Source organism: Triturus cristatus, chromosome 7, assembly GCF_964204655.1.
Source record: "Triturus cristatus chromosome 7, aTriCri1.1, whole genome shotgun sequence".
Lineage (NCBI taxonomy): Eukaryota > Metazoa > Chordata > Amphibia > Caudata > Salamandridae > Triturus > Triturus cristatus.
The window spans coordinates 1612817654-1612829498 of record NC_140590.1 but is presented as its reverse complement, the minus strand read 5'-3'; the positions used below and the strand labels follow the sequence as shown (position 1 = coordinate 1612829498).

The following is an 11845-nucleotide window of genomic DNA, read 5'->3' as shown; positions in this document are numbered from 1 at the left end:
TGATGAAGCCAGTGGTGGCCCACCTGCGAGAGCAGGTTGTACGCATGATTATTTATCTCGACGACATTCTGATCATGGCACAAAGCCCCACCCTGGTGCTCCAGCACCTACACATAACAATGTCCTTGTTACAGAATCTCGGGTTTGTGATCAACCATGCCAAGTCAGCTCTAGTCCCAGCGCAGAGGACGGAGTTTCTGGGTTTTGTGATAGACTCCCAGAAGGCACAATTGAGCCTTCCCAAAGCGAAGCTCAAAGACCTCAAAAAGGAGATTACGACTATGCTCAACAAGCAGACGGTGTCTCTCCGAGTCATAGCCAGGATAGTGGGACTACTAGCGTCGTCCATCCAGGCGATTTTCCCAGGACCACTGCACTATCGAGCTCTACAGAGATTAAAAACCCGACATCTACAGAAAGGATTGAGGTACACGGACTTGGTTCCACTGTCCCAAGAAGTACGGGAAGAGATGCAGTGGTGGCTGGGCCACGTGGAAGAGTGGAACGGCAGGGCAATATTCGGTTCGCAACCCGAGGTAGTTATCGAATCAGACGCCAGCCGTTGGGGTTGGGGAGCGCATTGCGGAGATATCTCCACAGAAGGAAGATGGTCAACACAGGAACTTTCGTTACACATAAACTGCCTGGAACTCTTAGCGGGTTCCTTCGCAATTCGGACTCTATCTCCCAAGCAGAGATCTTGCTGCATCCTTCTGAGGATGGACAACATCTCAGAGGTGAGATACATCAACAAGCTAGGGGGAACGAGGTCGTCCCTTCTAGTGGAGATTGCCAAGGATTTCTGGCACTACTGCCTGAAACGGCAAATCACGGTCATAGCAGAATACATTCCGGGCCAATCCAATATTGTAGCGGATTGGAACTCGAGATACCTCAAAGACTACAGCGACTGGCAGCTGACCCCGAAGATATTCCAGTGGTTACAGAATATATGGGGACAATGCCAAACGGACTTGTTTGCCTCCAGACTGAACCGGCAACTCCATCGCTTTTACAGTTGGAGGCCGGATCCGGCAGCTCAGGCGACCGATGCATTTCTCCAGAACTGGTCGGGGAATTTGAATTATGTATTTCCCCCGTTCCTCTTAATACCCAGAGTCACGTCACATGTTTACAAGCAACAGGCTGAGGTGATTCTTGTGACACCCCTGTGGAAGTCCCAACCTTCGTTTCTGGTTCTATAAGAGATGAGCTGCGATCTTCCCAGGATGATTCCGTGGTCGAAGTCACTATTGCTGGGACCTCAAGGGGAACAACATCCCTTGCTCTTAGAGGGGAGATTGTCCCTGATGGCATGGAGGCTTTCCGGCAACAGTGGGAAATGCCGGGATTTTCGGAGACGGCTTCAACTTTTATCAAGCAAGCCTGGGCTCCGTCCACCAGGAAACGATACTCTTCAGCATGGAAAGTTTGGATGGGTTGGTGCCTGGAACGGCATTTGGATCCCGTGGGGGCAGACCTACACCATATTGTGAATTTTCTTTCTGACAAAGCGGCAGGGGGTTTAGCTTACCGGTCAGTAAATAACTTCCGATCTGCTATCTCAGCAGGTCATACTCAAGTCGACGGGAAACCCGTGGGTATGCATCCGATGATATGTAAACTCCTTAAGGGCATAAGGATAGCAAATCCTCCGAAACCGAAATACTCGGGCCTATGGGATGTTTCACGAGTAATTTCTTTATTTAACAGTTGGCCGGCAAATTATCATCTATCCTGGAAGCAGTTATTTGCCAAATTGGCAATGCTTCTATGTCTTTCGGCATGCAGACGTTCGTCAGACGTGCGCACTTTGGACATTACCGGTAGAGTATTCACTCCGGAAGGAGTTTCTTTTACTATCACAGGTCGTACAAAAACTCTAACCAGACACATTGAATATAATGCCTTTCCCGGTAATGACAAATTATGTGTTGTGCAATGTTTAAAAACATATGAAGATTGTACTAGTGTATTGAGACCTGAGGGTTCTACTCAACTGCTAATTGCGGTACAGAAACCTTTTAAACCAGTGTCAGCTGCAACAATTGCCAGATGGCTACGGTATATTATGAAAGAAGCTGGTATTGACATTCAAATGTTTGGGGCACATTCAGAACGTGGTGCCATGGCATCGAAGTCTTATATGTTAGGTTCTAACATTCAGGATATTATGCATTGTGCTGATTGGTCATCTGAATCAACTTTTAAGCAGTTTTATTACAAGCCGGTGGGAGATATAACATCTGTTGTTTTTAATGAAGCGTTAAACTAGCATAATCCGAAGCCTCCGGTCCTGTAAAAGAATCAAAAATTTGCTAGCATTCGCGCCAAGAATTTTCTATTCTATTAAGGACACGGAGGCGAGGATTATCCCACCCGGCTATGCTACAATATCATTGTTCATGCTACCCACCCGTTGATTATGAGCTGCTATTGTCTTTTAGATTCACAGACCTTACGGGTTGTTCGTATCTTTTTTTCTAGGAGCAGACAGGAAGTCTGAATAAGAAGTTTTCTTCAAGTTGAAGTTTCTCGAAGGATCTGGGATCCGTGTTACCTTCCAAGTTGGAGGACGTTTGATGTTCTTGGTTGACTTAAACGACTTTGCAGTTCGAGCAAAGAAAGAGGATTATGGGACTATGCTCAGGGCTCTTATGGAGAGCTAAGGAGGCGTGACTGATGCGAAGCATCATGGACAATGTAGTTCTGTAATAACTAAATTGAATGTTTTTATTGGCTGCTGTGTTTTGCAGTAAAGAGAGAGATAGCATAATCCTCGCCTCCATGTCCTTAATAGAATTGAAAATTCTTGGCGCGAATGCTAGCAAATTTTTGATTCTCCTCTTCTACGATTCCAGACGAGAACACTCCTCCTTCAGCGTCTTCCGTTTTGAATCCGAGCGGGTCATCTGACTCGGTCACGTGACCCAGGACTACATGGGCTTAAAGAAACAGTTTTCCGATGGTACACTCTGCAAATAAAGCAGGGGACAGGGAGAAAGGTAAGGAGGAAAGCGTTCTTTTCCTGTCCCTGGCGTATTAGTGTCCGTGAGTAGCGCTTTGTCGTCACAAGGCCTCATTGGGCAGGGGCTCTTGGCTGCCTGCTTCATCCATGAACAGAAAAGTTTGGGCTTGAGCCACTTCCAACAATGTTTAGATTATTCTCAGAATATTAGTGCAGGTGAAAAGGAACAAGGACTTGTTCGTCTCTGGGTTTCACTTTCGGCTAGCCCAGGTAGCACACTGTAAAGCACCGAAAATGGTTGGATTGTCTGTCTATGTTTTCAAAACATTGAGAGCTGCGCTATACTCGGTTCACTTTATACATATCTTCATCCATCCGTGTAAAAGTGTGTGCAAAAAAATTGAGAAGTTTACTTTTTAAAATTATGGGTATGGAGTTCCTGACTCAGTTTTTTTTTTTTTATTTATTTTCGCACATATTTTATATTGTTCTGTTGCTGGGATAAATATGATCATGTAAACAATGTCCACTGATGAATGTTTGTATATAATATACAAAAAATACCCCCTAAAATTGTAATGTAGGTCTGGGAGAAGGGGGGAAAACCAGAAAACTGAAACAAACGCTCCAAGAGTACTCCCACTCGACCTGTATCTCTTCAATAGTGGCTAGATAAGCACCTTGGGCGGTCCATTTGCTGTATCAATACATCAAATACAACAGTGCTTTATTCACACAATTACTGTTTTTATTTATAAAATTCATTTTTTTCAACTTTTTCAGAGAGTAAAAAACATTTTCAAAATACATTAACATTTCTTTTTTTATTTTTTATACAGAAGAGTTTTTTTCCTTGTTTAACCATGATTCAGTCATTCATAATATAGTGCATAATAAAACCTATTTGTATGAAGAAACACCTATACTATAGTCAGCCTCACACCACAACTAACTCACAAGACATCACCACCTAACTTGCCACGCTCATGCATTCATACTTCACACACATATTTAACCCAGTTTGAGGCGCATACACTATTCAACACATGGAGAAAACATTTCATTTAATGTCCATGGTTGTGTTGCCTCCTGGGGATCCAATAAGTCAGGTCGACGTACGTTTCTGTGGGTAAAATTTGTTTGCAGCCACCTTCTTCAGGACCTTGTGTTACGAGTGAAATTTATATCGAAAGATAGTAGGGGTATCTGTAAACAAAGGAAATATTTTGATTGAAGGGCTCCCATAATGTACTTTGGAGAAAAGTTCAGTGGGTATATCTACTACTCCTTTTTAGGATAGAAAAAACAAGAAAGATGCAAGCCATCCACCATAACGAACCCGTGTGGAGAGAAATATGTGTTGGTGACACAGTCCTTTTTCTAAGAAGATTTTTGAAAAGTAATTAAAGGAAATAAGAAGAACAAGAAAAATAGAAGAAATTCTCCGCTATACATTTCGGAGTAATTAAGTCCAAATATCTTTAATGTGCCAACATTTTGACGAGGTGATAGGATGATTTTACACCTTATAGCCCTTCTTCTCCTGGTGCGATGTTACTCATGCATTATAAAATGACACATGCGCAACACTAACCATGAGCAGATAAGCTGGTTTCAGGATCTCAACCAGAATATGGTTTGAAAGGGCCCTTTCCAGGCATAGGGTTAGTCGTTCTATCAGAATCCGTCTAATTATCTTACGCCGTTACTGTAAGACAGAGACGGCCAGGGAAGTAGTGGTCGTCCTCAATCAGGAAATCCTGGACCTGGAGGAGAAACTAAAGACCATGACCGCGCTAGAAGAAGAAAAAACAAAGCTAGAGAATATGAGCAGTGAATTACATGACTTTGATGAATACCTGATAAAAAAGAAAACCGACAAATTGAAAAAAGATCCAAGATGGTACACCCAAGAAAAGGCGTACCCATACCTGAATTCTAACTATTATCAAGAATGGCAACAAGACCAAACAAATCAATATCAGTATAGACTGAGGAGAAAGATTTTAACATTTTCGGATACAAACTCATCCGAATCAGAAGGAGACAGCTCCTATACACCAGTGCATTGTTCATGATCTTACAATGAATTTGACACGTAAGGAAAAATGTATTTGACGAATAACCAGTAGCAAGGGACGGTTATTTTCAAGAATGGAAACTTGACAAATTGAATAAAAGTACACCAGTAATGGTATTTGAGACAAAGTTGACCAATCGAGTTGACGCTTTGTAGAAGGAAATATGCCTGTGCATTAGTAGTAAGCATGCACATCGTAAGTGTCCACCTTTCCCTTATGTTTGATATTTCAGTGCATGATTTTGTGTATTTAATGCACATCTTAGCTGTGATACATCTACTTACTTCATGTGATTTTTCTCATGTTTTTAGTGAGATTATATGATATGTGACATTTTAAGGCACAATTGTGTGTTACATGGGACAGCAAAGGCTCCCATTTTGGCTCTGATTTATGAGCGCGTTTCATGAGGGCAAAGGATTCTGCTTTTGTTCCCCATTTTCAAGTGTATTTTAGGAGACGGGGGAGGGGCTAATTATGAGTTTCACAGAGGCTCCTATTTTAGCTTTGGTTTATGAATGTTGTGGGAGTGGTCCCCTTTCTCAATCTACTTTGTGCAAGGTTTAGAAATATGTGCATACAGCTGTAAATATGTGTCAAAAAAATGAAATTCTGTAATTAATGTGTAAATACCAAGTTGAAGTACACAAACTCCTGGTGTCTCCCAACACACCCATTATTGTGGAGCACTCCACTACTCCCTGGCTAGGTTTGACCTATGTACGTGCCAATATATAAATACTAAGGGACCATATTTAAACTAAAAAAAAACTAAAATAAGGTTACAATTTATATATCCTGTAGTTTATGTATTGGGGAGTAGGTTCTAATTGAGTGAACAGTTTGTCGTCATTGGGTCTTTTAAAACAATTAAGTAACAATAACAGCCTCAAAGGCCTATTACATAGAGCCAAATGTGAATGAGTATATATATCTTTTTGCATTTAGTTTTAAACAAAACTTTGGAGTGGTAGGTATGCACCACTGATGTTGGAGCTTCTTGGTTGCTTGTCTTTTGCACACGTTACCGTGGCTACGTTTCACAGTGACCTCACAGAGGAATATAATTAGAGAGAAAATTGCTAAAAACTCACAGACTCACCTGAAGATGTACTGTTGTAATGGACATATAGACCTTGCACAGAGATTGTTTATGTTATGATGGACGTGGTGCCTTATTAGCAACATTTGTATGTACCACATATTGGAAAATAAAGTTAAAAAAAAAAAACTCACTCACCCAAGAACTGACAAGAAAGAATGACCCATGTTTTAAAGGACATGGATTTGCTATCCCAGGTCTATGCACATCAGACACATCAACATTTCGACAGCATGGCCCAGAGCGAATGATATTGCTGAAATGTTCATGCACACTTTGAAAAAATATATCAGAATAGCATGTGCCTACGTCGTCAGTGATAAAAGATGTATCTCCTCATTCCTCCAGGAATATTGCAACACCCTGTACACAAAGACTGGATGTGTTCCAGTTAAAATGTGCATGGCGAGGACCCTTGCTCACACCCTCCTGCAATGCATCACCCTCTCTGGGTAAATCACTGATGTGTAACAAATCTGAAATAATTTTGTAGATTTAAGTAAAGTTTTCCGTAAAGGTGTAACGTTCGAAGAAATTGCGATACTCGTTATCTGGGAAGAAGTAGTGATTACAGGATTGGAGGGGGGGGGGGGTAAATCCATTTCTAGGGCCAATGTCAAGATCGGACGCTTCGAAACCAATCAGAAAGGCTCCCTGAAGTTAATTGGAACGCGGTCTGCACAACACCCATCTTCTAAGAACTTTCCCTGAAAGAAACAAAAGAGGGACAAAAATGACATCAACTCGTCTGTCTTCGTGGACAAGCAGCAGTGGCCATTTCGAAGTAGAAGTATTGAAATTCTGAGCAACGTAGGTGTCTTCCTGCCTAAAACCACAGAGGTTAAAAATAGTTTTGCAAACAAATCAGCAATTCCCAAAGAAATTATATAGGATTCCTAGGGTAACCTTCTCTTTATCAAATTTAAAACATCTATTTGAAAAGGTAGCCGAGTAAATTGTATCATAATTAAACGGGAGCCTCAAAGCTAAGTTAAATCACAATGTATTGTTTTGTTGTTTCCGTCAAGTTGGGTTCTTGCTCATGAATAAACATTAACATCACTTCAAGATGGCCGGTATACATTCTGATCCGGAAACTATTTATTCGTCCTTCTTTTGTGTCTTTACTTTTAACTTTACTTTTCGATCTGTTATTATTCCACAACGTCGGTGTTCGAAGTGCGGGAACGTGGCGATTGCGCGGTTACGTCATTCCCAGGATGCCTCACGACATGGCTCACTCTTCCCAGCCGCCGGGGGCAATGGAGCCGCCTGGGGCCTAAATTTCGCGGGAAGGCTTGGCCGAGGTAAGGACATCGGGAGTTCAAAGCACTAGCACTGCTTACGCATAGAGCGGCCAGGTTATGACCCCACTCTGCGGTCCTCCACTTAAAGGTTAGCAATTGACACTGCCCCCCTCCCCTTAGGAACCAGAGGGAGCCCCGCCCTCAATCCCGCAAACAAGCTTCCTTCAGACCACACACAGTGTAAAGTAAAACCAAACTTAAAGACGTTAAGTGTGTCAGACTCTCAACACACTTTTTCCGGAATGCATAATTTCTTACAAGTTGTTGGGCTAGACATCTTCCCAGCAGGGCCAGAATCAGACCACTCTGCTAACTGAAGTATGCGAGCTGTGGGTTGGTGAAAACTAGGAACTAGCAGTACATAAGGGGGGCAGCTCACTTTAAGAGATCTAAAGATCCCCTTTGAGACCATTTGCAGCGCAGGCGAAACTCCATATTAGAGAGTTGCGCCCTAAATACGAGAGAACCCGCAGGCAGAATGTTGAGAGCTCCCACCAGGTGTAATACAAGTAATCCTTCGCTTTTTACCCAAAGGGGAAAGATTACCGTACCGAGGATGATTAGGCAAACGAGCATTGGCAAAGCCAATACGTTTGACCTTAGCAATCCAGTGCTGCGGGGATATATATATTTTTTAAAACCTATGCAACTAAAAATGCTATTGTCTAAACACGGTGGCAATATGTTTGCGTTAAAACATACAAATGTTTGTGATTTTAATCGAGCAGTATGGGTTCTTCCTATAATGAGGCATACTTGGATATAAAAATAATTTTTAGTTTTAAAGTTTATCGCTGGAAAACAAGTTTATTGACGCAAAAAATGTGTAATATCAGCTTTGAATTACAGTTACCTGAAGGAGTAATCTATACACGCAACTAATTGGCAAAGTAACGTATTTGCCTACAATCCTTTGTACTGAAGCACACTGCTAATGTTCACGGGTGATCACACACAATGGTGCCATTGCCACTGCTTGGGAGCCATTGGGTGATGTGGGTTACCCCATGTTGTAGGCCATAGTGGGCGGAAGCAAAATCGGAATGATCGTTGAAAAGATCTAGAGGGCTCATCTGTATACGTATGCTTTTTAGGTCTTGCCTAGGCAGCATTTGCGCTGTCTTTTCAAGACATGCCGTATTCAGGATATGGGTATTAAGCTCCGCCCATGTTCCACCCAGCTTTACAATTGGCTCCTCTTCCTGTCCTTTGTAAATGATGGCTTTTGATCAGTCAATAGGCTTAGTAGTCCCTCCTTAGTACCTCCCTATCTGTTGTAGTTGCCTCCCATAAGGACAGCCCCTCTAAATGTAAATGTGAAGTATTTGTATAGCGCACAGCTACCCTGAGGCATCCCGGCGCTTGTACTCATACCGCAGTGGAACCCTTCCTGGTATTTCCTGTGAGATGTCCACTCCTGGGCACCCCAAGGTGAAAGCCAGGCATCCTTAGCGCTGTGGGGGCCGTTGTGGAGATTAAGCAAGCTATTGCCCAGAGTTGCAGCGTGGGACCCATGATTAGAACTCGTGTCCATACTCTGTTGCTTTCATTAGCACTTCGTTAGAACTATTTACTTAATTAGTCTTGCTGAAGCAGGCACGACATGCTGTTTTGCCGCAAGTCGATTCAATGTAGATATTTTAAAGGTTTATCCATACCAGAAACAAGCAGAAAACTGACATTTAACCAATATATCAAATGGCCGAACAAAAGCATCAAACCTGCAAAAGGCACAGAATGGAGCCATGGGCTATGTGCCTGCCAAAACTGTCCTATTTTTGGTTGGCTGTTATGGTCGAGCCTGGGTAGCGCATGAGCTGCTCTGCTAGTTAATCTGTACTCGGGTATGGGCTTGAAGCTCCACCCATATTTTTCATAGGCCACTGTAAAATTGTGGCTTTTAATTGGTCAATAGGCTTGGTGTTCCTTCCTTAGTTCTGCCTTGTCTCATTTTGTAACCTCCCATCCCATGAGTACACCCCCGTTACTTGTGTTGTTACTTGGTAGGCTTTAATTACAGCCTCCGAGCACTCCTTTCTCAAATAGCTTTGTCCTTCCTGCTGTTGCTGTTGGGACATGCTCTCGCCTAACGCTTTCTTTTGTATTCTTTATAGAACGAGCACCGAACGTATTTGCAATGCAATAGGTCTCGCATTTGCGTGAGTTTAAGCCATTGGCATTGTAAATGACAATGCCTTTTATCTGTTTTATAAAAGGCATCCTCATTTACAATGTCAATAGCTCAAACTCTCGTAAATGCGAGACCTATTGCATTGCAAATGCTTGTTTGTTTTTAGATTCCTGGAGACTGGTGAGACAGCCAAAGCTGTTCTAGGCAAGATTTACCCAGCATAGACACCAAGACAGCCTCACAAAGGGGGACCGGTTAACATTGCAAACTGGAGGAAACCCTCGGCAAATAATGCAAGGTATCTTTCATCAAATCTTTTGAATTAACAACCTAAGCAACTGACCATTCACAGGCGACGGTGTCTTCAAATATAAAAGCTTGCCTTTTGGGTTAGCTATACCTTTTGCAGTCTCTCACTTCATAGGGAATACTGTTTGAAAATCAAGCATGTGCAGTGTGTTTTTGAGATAATTTATAGCAATAATGAGAGGGAACGCTATTTCATTTTCGGTAATATTTTGGAAGTTCGGCAACATCATAAACCGTATAAATCAGACCAAGTTGGCTATAAAACAGCCCCACAAACTCTAAGGGGCAAAAAATGCAAATCTGCGCCTTGTCATTTCTGCAGTAGTAATTATGTCAACATTAATCAAATGAAGATCATTATGAAAGCAGCTGTGCAGATAGAAAACAATTGGTGTCATTCTTTTGCCATACAGAATTTTATTAGACCTGTTTTGACAATTTTGCATACAAAGCTAAATCGTCGGAGAAAATGTGTGAAGTTTGTGTGGGGGAGAAGGTGAGAGTGTTGTATTCGATGATTAGGATAGAATTATTTAATTCTATTTCTTTGGAATCCTTTGAAGTTTGATCGTACCTGTCTTTTCTGCTGATGCCAGTGCATATGGAATACATTAGTCAACTTTTGTAAACTGTGTCAATTCTATCACAAGAACTTGTGCGTGTGTTTTGTTTGTATATGTGTGTGTGTATGTATGTATGTATGTATGTATATATATATATATATATATTATGAAAGGCAAAAGTTAATCTCTGAATTGTATTGGTTTCATCTTAATTGCATCCTTGCATGTGTGTGTACTGAATCATTGATAAACATTGCATACAGTGAAGACAGACGTTTGCTAAAGACTGGTGTGGTAATTGTACTGTACCTTTGCACAGAATAAACTGCAGTTAGACTTGAAAACAGCATTGGCAGGGCCAACCGCTTTCGGGGGGTTGAAGGGGAGCAAGCCACTTAAGAGGTGCAGTTGGAGGAGGGAGGGAGGAAGAATTAACCATGGGCAGGGGAGAGACCATACAGTGCCATGCACTCTTACAGAGTTCATGGCAAAAAGTATTAAAGTGCCTGAAGGAACGCATGGCCAGTGGAAGGACACTGACCGCAAACAGGAAGCTGTGCTAGTTCCATGCTCGACGGAAGCCTTTAGAGGAAGCAGGAGGCCTGACCAGTAAGAAGCAGGGAGTCGAGAATGACGAGGAAACCAATCAATGGTAAGTAATGGGCTGGTTCTAAGCCTGTTTTGTTTTTTATTCTTCTTTCGCGCGGGCGAAACCTAAATAGTGCATACAGTTGTATGCAAAGAAGTGGGAGGTGTCGGTTTTATAGAAAAAGCATTGGCTAAGCCAATAGGTCTCATCTATGTGAGATCTGTTGGCTTTACCAATTTGTAAAGAAAAAAAGCTGTATGACACAGCCAGCGCTGACCGTGTCATAGCACTTTTTTTTCCCCTTTCAGCATGTATGCACTGAAGATAGCGCTGCTGTACATTATGGCTAAAAAAAATTGACAAGTCAATAGATCTCACATAGGTGAGACCTGTTGACTTTGCCAATTATTTTCATTGAGCGATCACATCTATGCCATTGAACAAGCTGCCAACATGAAAATGAATAGGATCTTAGATATGCAGGCATTGATTAGGTTTTTGCTGGGTGCTTTGCTCAAAATAGCATTAGAGATTGAATTGTTCTAATAAATCTTTTGCATGCTATTGGTTGGCTATATACATACAATAGAAAGGGCCATCCTTAAGTGGTACGTATCAGTGGAATGACACTTTAATTCAGAATGCAAAGCCCTGTTCCAGATAAAGGTATATATTATACATTTTCCAGGAGATGTCTTTGAATCACACCATAGTGCCTACAACTCTAGGATTCCTGCAGGTCTGCACTGATCTAAAGAAAATCTGTGAATCCTCCCCATCCTTCCCTTCACTTAA

The 11845-nt window shown here is 42.0% G+C and overlaps 1 protein-coding gene across 2 annotated transcripts in view; it reads left to right on the top strand.

Moving 5' to 3' along the window:
• The first annotated feature begins 7323 nt into the window (after positions 1 to 7323).
• Positions 7324 to 11845, top strand: part of PLAGL2 (PLAG1 like zinc finger 2) — a 64511-nt gene continuing 59989 nt past the window's right edge. Inside the window, exon 1 of one of the 2 annotated variants that reach the window (XM_085619497.1) lies at positions 7324 to 7458. The gene's annotated coding sequence lies outside the window, so the exon portion shown is untranslated. Of the gene's footprint in view, positions 7459 to 9771; positions 9888 to 11845 lie in introns of those variants that run through there. The other variant, XM_085619498.1, reaches the window with a different exon arrangement.